At 38.2% G+C, this 16,860-nt stretch overlaps 1 protein-coding gene across 2 annotated transcripts in view; it reads left to right on the top strand.

Annotated features, from left to right (window-relative positions):
• Positions 1 to 3,107: 3,107 nt before the first annotated feature.
• Positions 3,108 to 16,860, top strand: part of CDH6 (cadherin 6) — a 126,971-nt gene continuing 113,218 nt past the window's right edge. The window contains exon 1 of one of the 2 annotated variants that reach the window (XM_002919906.4): positions 3,108 to 3,331. The gene's annotated coding sequence lies outside the window, so the exon portion shown is untranslated. Of the gene's footprint in view, positions 3,332 to 3,388; positions 3,592 to 16,860 lie in introns of those variants that run through there. The other variant, XM_034657060.1, reaches the window with a different exon arrangement.

The following is a 16,860-nucleotide window of genomic DNA, read 5'->3' as shown; positions in this document are numbered from 1 at the left end:
CATGCCAAGGTTCTTAATTAGGCGCATGGTTTTAAAAGTGAACTTTTTCTCCTAATCAAGAATAATTGTTGATGATCATGAAAATGTTTTTACCAGATAGTCATTGCATACAGATGTATATTATTAAAAAGAAAGTCAGAGAATTTGTAATTATTTATTTATATGCATCCCCATTATAAGGATAAGATGGCCTCTTAATCATCTGAAGAGAGATTTAGTGGAAGTTGAAAAATCCCTCATCAAAATTAATATCCCTAGTAATGGTCTATGAAGGAGGTTTTTTTTTTAAATTGAAACTTTGCAAGCTGTAAAGGAGAGAAGTACAAGTAATTTTGACTGAAGCATATAAAATAATGAACTAACCTAAAAGCTGATGAGATACTTCAGCTGTTCCGAATTACTAACAAGAGACTATGTGAGATAGGACACTTTTAGGGAGGTCTTCCAGTTCACAACGACACTTCCCCGCTACTAGGGGACCCAGTGTGTAGGTAACCCTGCTGCCTCCCCCTGCCCCAGCTCCAGCTGATGTGTCCAGAACGCCAGATCAATCATAAAACTGGAAATGGAGCAAAAAGAGGGAGATGCTCCCTTTCCACCAGGTAAGCTCTGGAACTGTCAGTGATGCTGCTATGAAGGTCTGACTGACAAGAGGAAGGGCTGTGATGGGAGAGAAAACCCAAGTAGAAGCACCCTGAGGAGAAAAAAGAAGCAGTACAGGCAGAGTGCTGGTAGCTCCTGGGGTGCCTGCATCCGGGTCTTTCTGGAGGCCCTGCAGAATTTCCACTCACATTTCATAAAAAAGCCCATGATGATAGCAAAGAAGCCCCCCCACACACATTTAACTATCTCTAATTAGCTTCTGTGACTTGTCACCATGCTTTGGTGGGCCAGAGAATGAACTGGAAACAGGACTTAGAGGACATCAGGTAATCATTCAAATTTAGTAACTCTCAGTTCTTTCATCTCTGAAATTGGGAAAAAGTAATGATGGATATTTACATCCATATCAATATTAGTAATTGAAAATTAATAATGATTGTGGTAAATGTTACTAGAGATCCTCAAAAATCACACAAAAACCTTTTTTAGTATAAAAGTGCCATCCTTTATGTGATTCAAAGCTGCCACTGTTCAGAAGCAAATTGATTGTTTATCCATTCCTAATAAATAGTTGTTTTAACCACTTTTGAAATATGGCTTAATGGGGTTTGAAGAATAGTATATTGCAAACAATTAGAGATGTCCTTTGTGAGATATTAACTTGTTCAATGGGTAGAACATTAAATCCACTAGTATCCCACTTTTACCATAAAAATCAGTTAATTTGTATATCTTTCTGTGAAAGATAGTCTTAAAATGTGACTTATTTTTATTGGCATACTTATAAGTACAGAATTATATATATTACATATAAATTAGTATATATATTTTATATATACATATACACACCTGCACACAGTTTTATCAGGAATATGTCTGCCTCCTCTGCTTACCAGTTTTATTGCCTTGGACATGGTACTTAACCTATACAATCTCTTCATCAATCTATTTCCTCTATCCTGATAACGAAAAATCATACCACTTGTTGAAAGAGGAATTAAATAAAATAGTCTATGAAAGTACTTTGCAATCAGCAAAGGACTATACAAACATAAAGAGCTAGTATTTCTAATTAATTGTATAAGAAATTCATAATCTGAGGAATGAACTGTGAATCAGAAGCAGATTTCTTCTTGCCTGTCCTTTTTCCACAAGAGTTTAAATAGCTGCACGTAGAGAAAATGTTCAGTCTTTCTTTGTAAATTGGTGGCAATTCTTCGTTAGGGGAAGATCTTTTCAAGAAAGAAATTCAGAGTCTTTCCATCTTCCACGTGTGGAACATCTGTGCTAAAACCATTCCATGCACACTTCTTTGAAGCACTGACTGCCTAGAGGAACTACTTTGATTTTGGCTTTATTTAAATGCCTGAACTTCTATTAGTGAAACAAAAGATTTTCTAGTAAGAGCTCAGTTGGGAAGGAGATGGGCCTCCAACCAGTTTAATCACTCAGAGGCCAAAGTGGCCCCGATTTTGTTTTTAGAGCACCAGGCAATGGAAATCTCCCCATGCACATGCAGCTTACACAAACAGCTGGTTTGGGATGCTACTGACCCTGGGTGCACTCACTGTGGTAATTAGATTTAATTTTCCTAATCCAACAGTGCCTGGCTCCGTCATGTCTACATCTCCTATGTAGAAAACCATAACTCTCACTTAATAATACTTTGGCATGCTTAAGATTTTTGCAGCTAATATTAGAAATTAGTTTTTGTAACTGTAAATATAGCTCTTCCGACTGCTATGTGTACCAAAGAGTTTAATTTAGAGGTTATCCTACTTCAGGAACTTTCCTGAAAGATCTTAAGCCCTTAGGCAGACCTCGAATAGCATTACACACCCCTCTTCTGCAAGTCTTTTGTATCCTTGTATTAACTCATTTAGAAAGATGGAATCAGTCCTAAGTCATCGGCAAGCCTGAGGGATTGGGTTTGGAGTGTTTCTGCAAGCCCAGGGAAGCCTGGCTTCATGCTACAACATCTTGGGGTTACTCACTCCGACAGAGTAACCGAGATCACACGACTATGTAAAAACCTGTCTTCCTGGTAGGAGAGAAGGAAAGACACGTCTGAATGAGTAGTCCGCTCGAGTCTGGAGAACGCCTGTTTATGTGGTGTAGAAAAGCCACCGGTATTGTTATCTCAGGAGACCCGGTTTGTTTTATATGTGTGCATGTTATGCCTGCTAGAACACGAAGCTGGCCAACTGAGAGCGCGACGAGGTACTGTGTCCCTGGGAATTGTAATTGCTTGGTCGGTAAAAAAGAAAAAAAGAGCATCCGACTGTTGCTGATAATAGCACAAGGTGCATTTTGACAGTATAAAGGAGGAAACAGACGGAGTCACACAAGTTCTGAGTATGTTTTAACCCCCAAAAATAAGAAAGGAAAGGAAAGGAAAGGAAAGCCTGGGGCTGAGGGAGTGTTACCGGGAGCGAATTGCTCAGGACTTCAAACACAGGGAGTCATTCTGTCAAGGGGAGGGGGCGGGCGGGGGCAGGCACTGGGCCTCTCTAACAAAGTCCTCCTCTCTTTGCTCCCTCCCACTTCATTCACTTGCAAATCAGTGTGTGCCCACAAGAGCCAGCTCTCCCGAGCCCGTAACCTTCCCATCCCGAGAGCTGCAGTTTCAGCCGCGGCAGCAAGAACAGCAGAGCCCGCGACCGCAGAAGCAGCGGAGGCAGGAGCTGCCTGGGCGGGTCGCAGGGTCTCCCCGGGCAGGCGAGCAGAGGTGGGTTCCGTCTCTGTTGTCGATGGTGGTGGTTGTGCATGCCTTTCTTTTTTTTAATTCTGTAGCGTTGCTGGAAGCCAATCAGAGAGAGAGCCCTCTCTGCCCGATGGGTGCCGCACGCCGGAGTTGGGAGGGATGCTCAGCCTGCGAGCCCGGGTCGGGGCAGGCGCGCGGGTCCGGCTGCGCAGGCGGCGTTGGGGCCGCTGCACAGGACGGGCGCCGGTTCCCGGGGAGCCTGGGCGCCGCTCCTTCGCCTTCTGGTAAGACCGATCCGCTGTGGGGCTGGGTGGGAGCTTAAGTAACGGGCCGCTGGGAAGAACTCGATGCCTTTCTCTCCGCCGGCAGAGGCTGCCAGGGGAGCTCCGGCATTTGCAAAGTTGGCTGGTCAATTACCAAGGGCGCTGGTGCGTGCAGGACCCGCGGAGCCGTTTGGGGCTTGATTTATTTACACCTGCCCACATCACAAGGGTCTGTGCGGGGACTGCTTTGGCTGAGTTACATTTCTTGCCTTTGGGGGTAAAGCAGAAAATCAGGTAGCTTGAGAACTCCTGAATGCTCCCAGTAAGGAAAACTTAAGCTAAATAGATGATTTGGCTCAGGGAAGGAGCCAAAGAAAACTGTTTGCTTGCACGTTCGGGGAAATGCCTGCCGGCTCACAGAGGGAAAGAAATGCTTGGGTTCAAGGGAAGTCCAACACTGGACTCTGAAAATGGAGCATACTGTCCAGGGAAAAGTCATGTGGAAGACGCAGCTCGCTGGTGCTCTTCCATGGCTGGCCAGGCACAAATCTGGGGGATAATGCCTCCCCCAGACTGGTTGGAGAGCAGACCAAGTGTGCCTGGTTGTAGGTGTCCGATGCAGGAAAAGTGGAACCCCCCAATGCGTTAATCCCAGAATTTAGTAAGAAGGGACGGTGCTGTGTTGTGTACTGCAGCCGTTGCAGGGCTGGGATTACTTCTTCTGTAGTTAGATATTCTTCTGCCAAGAGTTATCGGAGATCTCGAGATGGAGGATGCTAGAGAGGTCAGCATGGTGCTGAGAAGTGTTTTTCCTGCTGCAATAAAATCCATATTTTATGGGGAGTTATACGCAGGTCCTTGTTAGTGCAAAGGGCTGTTCACCTGAGTTAACTACTGAGAAAATTCAAGTACCAAGAAGTTTAATCATCTGAAATAGCCACACATTTCTCTCTCCCTCTTTTTTTTCGTAAAGCCATTTTAATTATAATATTCACACTATAGAAATATATCATCCCGTGTCTCCCCACCAATCTTCACTTTCACTCACTGAAGCACATAATGTGGGAAAGAAGAGATTTTTCCTTCAAGAATATTACTGGACTGGCTGGTGTATACACGTATGGCTGCTCTGGAGGGGTGCACACAAAATATGGGCTTTCTGATTGTTTATTATCCAGGCAGATAATAAACTCTTCTGTGTTGGATGAGGAACACAGAGATATACCTAGAAAATGTACAACTCTTCTAAGAATGAATAACAAATATGTTCATACAAATGCAGCCAAGGATTGCTTATCTCCTTTTTTTTCTTGCTGACACCTTCACCTGAAAAGGAAAACCTTTAGGATTCTACTTTAGGAGGAAAAAAAATTCTTCCAGTTTAGCTTGAGCGTCATCCTTTGTGTAATAGCACTTGCATGGCTCTGTGTTTGCTATTTTAGAGATCCGGAAAATAAGTTGTGTGAAGAAAGGGGATATGATCAAGCAGATGTCTTCATTATGTCAAAAGGAAGAGGGCAAAGTTTACGCCAGAGGCCAGATTTTCAATGCAGAGCTCAGAAACTTAAAAGAAATCCAACAGTTTACTGGAAAATACAATTGCACAGGATTCTATCTCTCCCCCTTTTGTTCTTTGGTTATGTTCTAATTAAAAAGGTTCTGGGGGGAAATAAAAGGCATATCTTTTTCTACCTCTTCTGATGGTTCATGGCATACTTTCAAAGCAGAGGAAGTAACCAATTTCTTCAGAAAACCATGAGAGGCAGCAGCACATTTTTGAAGGAAAATGGCAATGGTTTAGTTCTACTGTACTTGACTAAAATTATCTTTTACTGCCATTATAAGTGACAGACTGGATTCTCTATAGGGACTTTTAGTCCCTTTATTATCTGGCTTTTACATCAATTTATTGCAATTATATTTCTTAATGCTAACTTTGCAAAGATAATGTATAGAAACAAAATCATTTTCTACCAAGTTGCCTACTATCAGACAACATGCACCTTACCTCCTCCACCCACCACTTCCATCAGCTTTGCAAGTAAAAACTCACTTTAAGGCACTCTTCATTTTTTAAGAAAAAAGTCTATCTTGCAAAATACTGCTCTGAGAAACTTGAGATAGCGAAAATTTCTAGAAAGCACAACTACAGTTCCAGGACATCAAAAGATACTTCCGTATGGCAAATATATCAGTAAGTTGGAACGACAAGTTCTGAATATCTAATTAAAGCTAACTGAGTGAGTGTCCCACATAGGGACGTTAAAAAGAAATAAAATGTGACAAATATTCTGAATAAAACCATGTCTCTTCCTAAGGAAGTGAAACGTGTGGTCCCCCCTTCTGGCCCTTACTTGCTTTGCAGTCATGAATGCCAACTTACTAAGGCTGCATCCTTTGAACTATGGAAACTTTTTTTCAATTGGAAGGGACCTCTAGTGGGTCACTCCATGCATTTCTCCCTGTAGTTCAGTTGCATCATGGGTTTGTTAGCTAAGATAATATGTGCATAACAGCTTTTTCTTCATAGATGAGTTAATGTCCTCCAAGTACTAGCTTGACATTTCTGCCAGATTAAAATCATTATTTTTGCTATCATGTGTATGGTTCCTCTAATTTAAGGAACTTGGGAGTATTTGCACAGTTTTCTTGGTACCTAGACTTTTGGTAACTTTTCTATGATACCAAATGAAAGCATCAGCCAATTAAGAAAGAATTCACTACCATCAATATTAGATTTTCCTTATTTCTGACCTTGCCAGGACTGTACTTCTTTCCTTCAAATTTATCCAATAATAAGAATGGTATTATAGTTATGACTCAAAAAGTTCTATGCAAAGAAACCCTCCCCACTAAAGAAATACTTGCTGAAAAAAAATTTAATTAGCCTTTCAGAGATCCATAAACATTCACAAGCATATTGAACTAAAGCCTTCTAAATTAAAGAAATCCCCCATTCAAATAAGCATATATTAAATGTCCAAATGTTGTTTGGATGCATGTATCACCCTAACTCTGTGAGGTGTTTTTATTTCTCTCTTTGATGTATCACAATAGATTTTAGGTAACCTACTCCTTAAAAAACTCTGCCTCGGACTTAAAGTAAGTTCTCTAGGGGTGAATCAGCTTCTTCTGCTGACAGTCTGCAGGTTTCAACTTCCAATTTAAAAATCTGTTCTAAAGTTTGAAATGTGTTCCAAATGAGATAACATCCGGCAGAAGCCAGTTGCCTTGTGCTGCTTGCTTAGTCACGGCAGCCCATTCTTTGGGGTTGATCAGAATTAGGGTCTCGCTTATAAAAATAACGAACAGTGACTCAGTCTGAATTGCATTTTTTAATAGTGTTTCAGCCTAGCTAGTGTCTACTGAGCTTACCTTATTTGCTTCACAAAAAGGTGAAAATGTAGATAATCAACCTTGTCTGGTATAAATTTTTTTCTGAATAATAGTTCTAAATACAAAGACTCAAGAACATCATGCTAATAGGGAAACTGCTGAAAGAAAAAAGTAAAACTCACACACACACACACACACACACACACACACACACACACAGAGCAAGTGAGCGAGACAGAGTACAAGCACCCAGTTGTGACACTGCTCCAATAAAAGTGGAGTAAAAATATATAAATGTAGGGCTTGGGTTGGTTTTTTTCCCCTCTTCATTCCTTTATTTCTCTTTTTGTTCTCCAGTGGGATTTTTATTTTACTTTGAAGATAGATGAGGTTGAGGCACTTCCCTGGATTTCAACAGTAATATTTTTGTTTGAGCTTTCCTCTTATGAAGACTAACTGGCCTACATTTTAAAAGTCCTATTCCTAAGGAATGTTCCCTTTCTCAAAGCAGTCATATGAGAAACTTCAGGTTCTCCCTAATTAACTGTAGAGCCAAATATATACAGTCTTTGTAACCCACCATTCACAAAGTAGGAAGATAAGAAGGGAAAATTCATGCAAATAACCATTCAAAAAGCTGGTGCACCTTCATTACTACAAAAGTAAAATGGACTAAAGCTCTTTAAGCCAAAATGGCCGGGTCAGATGGGACCAGAAACAGCCAGGATCTAGTTGTTCAAGACTGTACTAACCAGGAAATTTTTAACTCTTCCAACAAAGAAAACTCACAGAAGAAAGAATGCTCTGAGCACAGGTGCATAAATGTAAACTAGACGCATCTGTAGAGGGCGCCGTGTCCCCCGTCCTCACAGATTCCAGATTATTTTACCTTATTTCATCCATTTAATATCTCTGTACTAACACTGTTGGGTGCTTATTTCCTCTATTAATCAGATCACCTTGCTGAGATTTATAAGAGGAAGAGTTTAATTAAAGCCAGAATGTTACTATTAAATTTGATGTGCAGTATAAATGGGCAGCATGGGTTCCAAGCTTCTCCTACCATACACAGTGTTATCTTGTGGAAGGAGCATCTGAGGAAGATGGGGAGTAGAAAGCTAGCCACCACCGAGTATGATTTGTCTTCATAGTTCATCACTTGAAAGAACAGTGTGTTTTTTCTCTTTCTATAATTTTCAAATTGGTAGATCTACCCAAAAGATGTTTAGGAGACCTAATAGGCTATAGGAATAGAAAACAGCAAGCAAAAATAAATTGAAGAGTACACCTCTTCAATTGAAGTAAAATGAAAAGAGATGAGGAGGTGAATTTTTACATAAAAAGGAAACATAAGAATAGAAATAGAATCAAAATTGCTCATTTCACACAGTGTGCATTTTCCACTTTATAATACTGCTACTATTAAATACAACTTTATAAACAACATCATTAACATATTTATAAACACTATACTTCTCTATCATGGAACGCAAATTTGAAAATTATCCTTAAAAAAAAATCACCACCTAAGGAAATGATCCTGCATGGATCATACAATAACCAAAGAAGTAGGTTTTTTTAAAAAGTGATCTGAAATCTCATAAGAATCAAAGAAAGAGGTTTTCTTAGTGCTTTGGAGAATATTGACTCTTTTCCTTTTCTTTATTGTCCTGCAAGCTAAGTAGATTTTATACTAACACTGTTGGGTACTTAGGTCCTCTATTAATCAGATTACCTGATTAAATAGATCACTGTGTGATCTTCTGGCACCTGCAAACCAAAGTATATAATAGTGATACACATCAAATATAAGTCACCCATTTGGATTCTATATGTGGTAGAGCATGATGAAAGACTGACTAGCAAGACAGTCCACCCCCAGCCCATACTGCCTGTTAACAAGTATGTCATATATATATATATACACACACACACATATATATATATGTAATTCATATATACGTATATCTATGACAGCCAAGATAAATAATTCTGACCATTAGGCTCAGAATTTTTATATATTCAAAAAATAATTATAATTATAAAGTAAATGATAATAAACCTTTAATGAGCTTTTCTACATGTTACACACTGTTCTAAGTATTTTACATGAATTCCATACAGTAATAATTATACACTAAGTCAAAAGGAAAATGCTATACCTATATCCTTTTTATTTAGCCCTTTTTTGGTTAGAATTTCCAGGGAATTCCTGTTTGAGCTAAGCACTTAATGAATGTGCTGTTTACAAACACTTGTGATATCTTAGAATTTAAAGTGTGACACTCTGAGAAATACATAGCAGAAGAGGGCATGGGAATGACTTGATTATTTTGACCAAAGCAATACAGATTTTAAGGCTGAGGAAAATGTTTGTAGATAACTCATTTTTGAAAAACTACTTGCAAGCGTGCCATTACAGTTTATAATTGTAGTAAAGAGTATTGTGTGAGCCATTTGTGCATAATTTATTCTCTTTTTACAAGAGAATAAATGATCTTCTCCTGCCTTCGGAGATAGCCTCATATTAAAGGAGTATCTGAGGAAGCTAACTAAAAATGACAACTATTCATTTCATTGACGGGGCAGCCCACCTGCACAGCACCCTCTGAAGGCAAGCGTCCTTTCTCAGTGCATTTGATATGCTCACTCTGTACACAGCATTTAGGACTGTGGGTAGAGTTAAGTCATATTCATTACCCCTCCTTATCTGATGAGTAAAAATAATTATTTTCTTCTATTTATGACCACAATTTTGTTATTTTATTACCATCACAGTTCAATATTTGTTCAATGATTTCTTTACCCAGTAAAATTTCACACCAAAAAAAATGGGGGACGGCGGCGGGGCATAGGTGGTTGGGCACCCGACTCTTGGTTTTGGCTCAGGTCGTGATCTCAGGGCTATAAGATCAAGCCCCCTGTCTAGGTCCACACTCAGCACGGAGTCAGCTGGAGATTTTCTCTCCCTCTCCCTCTGCCCCTCCCACTTGTGCTCTCTCTTACCATCTCTCTCTCTCTCCCCCCAAAATAAATCAATCTAAAAAAAAAAGTTGGGGTGGGGGCAGAAGATACCCTATTAACAATATAATAGGAGTATATATGGTTGACACTGATGAGCCATTCTCTATTCTTTCTATTGCCAATATGCAGAAAGTCTTGTATTTAATCCAGCTTTCATGGACAGTCTGAAAATTACAAATAAAATCAGACAATGTGAGACATGGACAGGAGCTCAGAAATGGCTTTACCCAACACCCATCATTTACATTTGAGATACCTGATGACCAGAGAGGTTAATGAGTTGTCTCTCTCTCTTTTTATAACTTCTAGTTGTTGGGCAATATTGCTTTTTATCATCTCCACTTAATTATGGCATTAAAAATTAAAGAGGAACTTTATAGTATTATTACTTATGACTTTGCTGTGAAGGAGCTGACATAGAAACTTATGGAGAAAATAAGGATTTAAACTTCTTGAGAAATTTCATGTGTTCGCACCATTTTGTAAAGTTCCTATTGTAAAGAAAAATTAAAATTTTCCTTCAAAATTTTGACCGCTATTTGAAGGGCACATTACAAAATTTACATTTTTATTTTATTTTTAATGGCTTGATGGTTATTTTGAGTGAACTTTCTCTAAGTCAGTGATTCTCCAGACTATCCAAAGTGTCCATCTTTGAAAAAAAATAGTTTATTAGTCAGTGATGGGATATGAAAAATTATGACAACCTATTGTGTTTTTTATAAATCTCAATTTATTTAAGTACCCAGTGACCTTCCCACTTCTTTGGAGTTAAAATGTCAATTCTTTCATGAAAGTGTATAGATAGATTATGTTGTGTTTTTTTTCCCTTAGCAAAATTAAAATCTGATGAGCAATCCAATGTCAACTCTACCCCTTTAAAAAAAGAAAGAAAAAAACTGTTAATGTTCCATGAAATCCAAAAGTCTGAGGACCACTGGGTTAGATAATGAATAACATCATGTTGAAAAATGATTGACCTACTTCTCTTCCTTATTTGGATGAATAAAAAGTAAAGGGGAATTATAATGATATTTAAAACCCAAATAGACAGCCAAAAAGACAAACTAAAGTCATTCAATCAAAAGGTAACCTTGAATCCCTTAATTAAACCTTATGGAGATTAACACTAATGTTTGCAATACTAATACAGTCTTTGACTATATTAACAAGTCCTCCAAAAGTGTGCTTTGCAGACCTCATGGCCAGAATGTGTCATCAACAATGAATTTGCCTACTGGATTACATAGTGGATTATTCAGTGGAAGACAAAAAGTTTTAAATTTATATATAATTCGATAACTTAAAACCCAGCTCAATTTAACCATCCCCATTATAACAGAGGTATCTTTTTTTTCATAAAAGTGAACTTTACATAATTGTGGACAAACAAATTTTCTACAGTGCTGCATTGTATTTTAAGGTTTGCATTTTTACTTCAAAAAGCAATTGCCTTCTAGCTTATAGTGTAGATTTCAGTCATGAAAATGAGCTTATCATATTTTTAGCTGCAAAGCTTAAACCTCTTTTGCAGGATTAAAAAAAAGTTTCATTAATCTACTATCATCCATTTTATAAAATGTTTGAAACCGCTCAATTTCACATTCAACTAAAATATTCTAAGCGCTCCTTAGCAACAGGTTCTAATTTAACACAGATCAAAATGGTGTGGTCAGACTAAGTAATCACCAATGCGAAATGATAAAATCCACCAAGACTGGAATATGACTGCAGAATCCTAATTTGAACAAAGTTGAGCTACTGTATCTCCCAACAATTATTCTCATATTAAACTACTTGTTTAAAAGTATCTAGTTGGGATTTTGTCAGTGTTTCATAAAGAATTAATTCTATGATGGAGGCCTCATGATAAATTTCAGTGCCACAGTTTCACTCTCTTTCTGACTCTTATCTGCCTTTTTATCAAAAAAAATATTTGGGCAGGTCCTAATTAAGACAGCAGAATCAAGGGATCAGTTACTGATTAGTGTCATCAAGAGGAGGTGATCCCAAGCCTCCAGATCCAGAAGGTACTAACTCTGCAGTAAGTTTTGCATTCAAAGAAAGTATATTTACCTGCAGGTCAACTACCTGCCAGATACAGATTTCGTATTTTAAAAATTTGTCTCACGATACCTGCTTTTCTTCCCCAAGTTTGCTTTTAATTCTCAGATGCCACAATCCAAAATATCTTTCCAAATAGCACCACGGTTTTTCTTAAAAACTCTCCCCACTGAATTAAATGTGTGTGTACTTTGTGTTCTAAAAAACAATGGAATTAAAAGAGATGACCACGGTAGAGGGAAGGACACTGCAAGATGTCTGGTGAATAACCGCTTTCTCACCAAACAGAACACTAAATAGGACTGTTACTTTAAGATATGAAGGTAAGAGCTACGAAGAGTAAAATGCTCTCAAGCGACAGAGTTTAATGTGATGTAATGAAAGATTTTTATATAGTGGACAGAGAGGGGAGACATAATTGAAACCCTATGCAGGATTAATCGGGCTCTGAAGAGCAAGAAGTTTGCTTTGCACCCTGAATGTTCTAAACATTTATAGAGCATATGTTTGCTTCCCAATTTGTCACTAAATTAAAATGGATTTTTAAAAGGCTTATTTTTTTCTTTTTTCTCTATATGACAATCTTTTCACCATGGCTGGTTAGAGAAACTAATCACAGAAAACAAGAGCCATACTTGCCCTGCTTTGTAATTGAGAAATATACACTAATATCATAATGTTATTAAGAAAGACTTTAAAGCAAGGAATGAAATTTAGGCTGTCTGTTAAACTCAACAATCCAAAAAAACAGCCATGCGACTCCAGCCTCTCCAAAGATACTGTGCTTGTCAAATACTTTCCATTTAGATTTTACCTGATTGACAAGTACTCCTAAAAACAATGCCAAGACTTTTAGAAAATTCTTTACTTGATTCCCTGCACAGCAAAAGACCACCTGATCCACATATAAGATGCCTTATGTAATAGATAAATTCAGGTTGGGGAGAAAGAAGAAATGGTTTTAAAATATCACTTCTCCATCTCCAGATCGCAGTTTTAAAATGAAAGCATAACTAGCAACTACAATCACATAGTGAGGGCTCAATAAATACTTACTGGGTGAAATTTTCACACAAGCTGCCAAAGATTCTCTTAAATAAATATTTTCCCAATTTATTTCCTTTTCAAGCTCATTCACACTAGTGAAAAAAAATAACTTTTCTATCCCATGCTAATCATTTTTAATAATTCTGACTCCTACACAAGCAGCCGATTTCAAAGGAAACCCTATCCATGGTGTCCCAAGAGCTAGAGGGACTAAGCATGTAAATAGAGCTTGCCCAGCCTCAAAATCGGGCCACCAGACCTCTTCTTCCCTCAGGCAGACTTTTTATTAAACTTGGTATGAAACAATGTTGCCTGGAGCCTGATTAACAATTTATGCCTTCCTAAGCAGATTAGCAAGAAGTCTGTCATTTTGATTTTTTAATTCTTAATTTCTGTTTGGAAACAGGAAGTTCCTCTGAGTTTACACTCTCAATATATTTTTTTAAGAATTCAAGCATAAAATAAACATTGTTCTTCTGAGATTTTTTCTTTTACAGTTTTAGCATCCATGCATGTTACTATATGTTTTCTATGATAAATAAAGCAATTGCTTTTATGCTAAATAATTTTTTCACCTCTCATTCAAATAATCCTATATGTTCTTTTAAAAATATTGTGAAATAGGAAAATATGAAAGATAATTGGGAAAACTGAGTAGGGTAGGAATAAAAGCTAAGACTTAGCACTTACGATATTCCAGGCACTGTTCTAAGTGTCTTACAGGAATGGTCTGATGTAAATTCTGTCAATCCTCCTGATTTTAAAGACTGGAAAACAGAGTGGTTAAGCAACTTGCCCAGGGTCACACAGCTAGTATACTTGACCCTTGAATAACACAAAGGTAAAGGGCACCATCCCCCCCCCCAGAGTTGAAAATCTGTGTATAACTTTCAAGTCCCCCAAAACTTAACTACTAACAGCCTACTATTGACCTACTAATAGCATAAAGAGTCGATAACCACATATTTTGTATGTTATATGTATTATATACTGTATTCTTACAATAATGTAAGCTAGAGAAAAAAATGTTATTAGGAAAATTATAAGGAAGAGACAATATATTCACAGTGCTATATACACTATTTATAAAAAAATTTTTGAAAACCACACATAAGTAGACCCACACAATTCAAACTCATGTTGTTCAATGGTCAGCTGTACCTGTCAGGGCTAAAGTTAAATCCAGTTTTGATGGCCAATACTCTTTAACTACTGAACTCTTGTGCCTTTTATGCTTAATATGTACATATGTACATACATATATATATACTATACATATATATATATATATATATATATACTCAAATAGATGACAGAGAGACAGACATTGATAGATAGGTAGGTAGACAGATTGAAATGTAAGTATCTGAAATCCAAAATAATGTCAAAAGTATGGGGATATACAATGTATATATGTAACATGTCCACCATTTCTCAGGATTCAGAAATATAAGTAGGAAGAAAACAAGAAAACACATCTTTCCTTTTCATCCCTCAATGAATATATCAGTATATTTGCATAACAATTAATGATCAATTAATGGTAGCCCAAAACAGCAGATATCATCAACCCCATGAAAGTCTTTTAGTTTTAGGCCTGGCTATTCACTTTAATTTGAATCAGTCTTGCAACCACTTAATGCTGGTCCCAGCGGGAACCCAGCAACAGTATTTGGGAGGTTCAAATTCATCATTCATTAATTTATTCGTTCTGTAATATTTACTGAAGGCCTCCTGTGTCCAATGCAGGAAGGACAGATAATGGACAAGACAAATGTGCACTAGCAATTTGGAGGAAATAGATGCTTTCTTCATACTCTATACCAGATAAACCCTATGTGGACTAAAGATTTAGGATTATAAAACAAAACTGCAACTTTACTAACGAATAATTAGGTACATCTCTTTTTTTTTTAAAGATTTTATTTATTTATTCGACAGAGATAGAGACAGCCGCGAGAGAGGGAACACAAGCAGGGGGAGTGGGAGAGGAAGAAGCAGGCTCATAGCAGAGGAGCCTGATGTGGGGCTCGATCCCACAACGCCGGGATTACGCCCTGAGCCGAAGGCAGACGCTTTAACTGCTGTGCCACCCAGGAGCCCCTAGGTACATCTCTATTTACAATGTTGAGAAAGTAACAGAACTGCTAAACGTGAAGCCAGAACTTAAAAACAAAGTGAAGGAAGACGGCATCATTAGAACGCATGCTCTATTACCAGTAGGCCAGTAGTACCAGCTGGGTAGGTAATGACTACGACACTCAGAGCTGATTATGTTTTGTCTTCTCCCCAGTTACATCTTATATGAATATAGAAATTAGCCTTTAATTTCAGGTTACATTATGATCTGTAGGGTCTCTATTCCTTTTTTAGGTTTGGCTTTTGACCTTCCACCCCAGCTCAGAAACAACCACGCATCCAAAACCACTCATACCAAAAGCTTATCAGTTTTATTCTTGATAGTGTGCCTCAGAATACTCACGGTGTTTCTACCATCAATCCCTAACAATTTCACTGGCGAGTTTGCCGTAGAGCATAAAAGCCTTACATATATTGACCAGTAGAAATTCATTCGGCAAGAAATCACTTTACACAACAAGACTAGTTGAAATTAAGGTTCAGGCGATAGAATTTAAATTCAACTCAATAAGCATTTAATGAACAATTTTGTACAAGGCATTGTGTCAAGTGCCATGGGTAACACCATGTTTTGATGTCAGGTGGGTTCCAATATGCATTAAACATTATATGATGGCTCAAAACTGCCATTTTAGAAACTTAATGAACAGATAGGTGTTCTGTCAGGATTGAGTCTTTTAGTCATGACCAGATTAGGATTTCCCTTTGCTAAACGCTTGTACTAATATTCAGCTGCTGTGCACCAGAAGAGATGTTCTGGGTGCTTCCCTCTGGCAGCCCCACTCATCTTCACCTGGCCAAACCTTATGGGGTCTTCAGGAAAAACGGCAAGAGTCTATTTCTCCAAGAAGTTTTCTCTGACCTTTACTCACCTGTCCTGCTTTTGGCTTAGATTCTCGCTGTATGCTTCCCTAATAGCCCTTACTTAACCTAAATGCAACAGTAGACACATCTTTCCAAAAGTCTCTGCATGATCATCTAGGTCTCACCTGTAAGCATCACCTGTGAGCATCTGGAGAAAGAGGCCTATAGATGTTACTTTTACCACTGAGGCCTACCGCTGTTTTTGACATATGGCAGGAACACATTTTTCTAGACTACATTTACGTGTTTTTATATTATTCATGTTGGATGTTCATTTTCTTTACTTACATTCAGATTTCCTTTGGACACATTGTGGGAATACACTTAAGAAGCAAAAAGTCAGTGCCAGCCTTCCAGACTGTCCAGAGCAAAAGGGTACACCAAATGGAAGGGTGATATCTCTACGACAACCCTGGTGACTTCGGCCAAATATCTGAAACAGTTACAGACCCTGTAACTGGTGGGTCTCCTAATACAACACTTGAGTTTTGTTTTTTTTTTTTAAAGACTTTATTTATTTATTCGACAGAGATAGAGACAGCCAGCGAGAGAGGGAACACAAGCAGGGGGAGTGGGAGAGGAAGAAGCAGGCTCACAGCAGAAGAGCCTGATGTGGGGCTCGATCCCAGAACACCGGGATCACGCCCTGAGCCGAAGGCAGACGCTTAACCGCTGTGCCACCCAGGCGCCCCAACACTTGAGTTTTTTTATTTAGGATTTTTTCTTATCTAAAAGTTGACATTTGTTTGGTCACTCTACACCAAGGCATAGAATAGTTTACAGTTTTTATTTATGTGTTCCAGTTGAAAACTGTGG

This window comes from Ailuropoda melanoleuca, chromosome 3 (genome assembly GCF_002007445.2).
Source record: "Ailuropoda melanoleuca isolate Jingjing chromosome 3, ASM200744v2, whole genome shotgun sequence".
In the NCBI taxonomy this organism is placed as follows: Eukaryota; Metazoa; Chordata; class Mammalia; order Carnivora; family Ursidae; genus Ailuropoda; species Ailuropoda melanoleuca.
The sequence above is the reverse complement of the archived record's forward strand: the minus strand, read 5'-3'. Positions and strand labels throughout refer to the sequence as shown.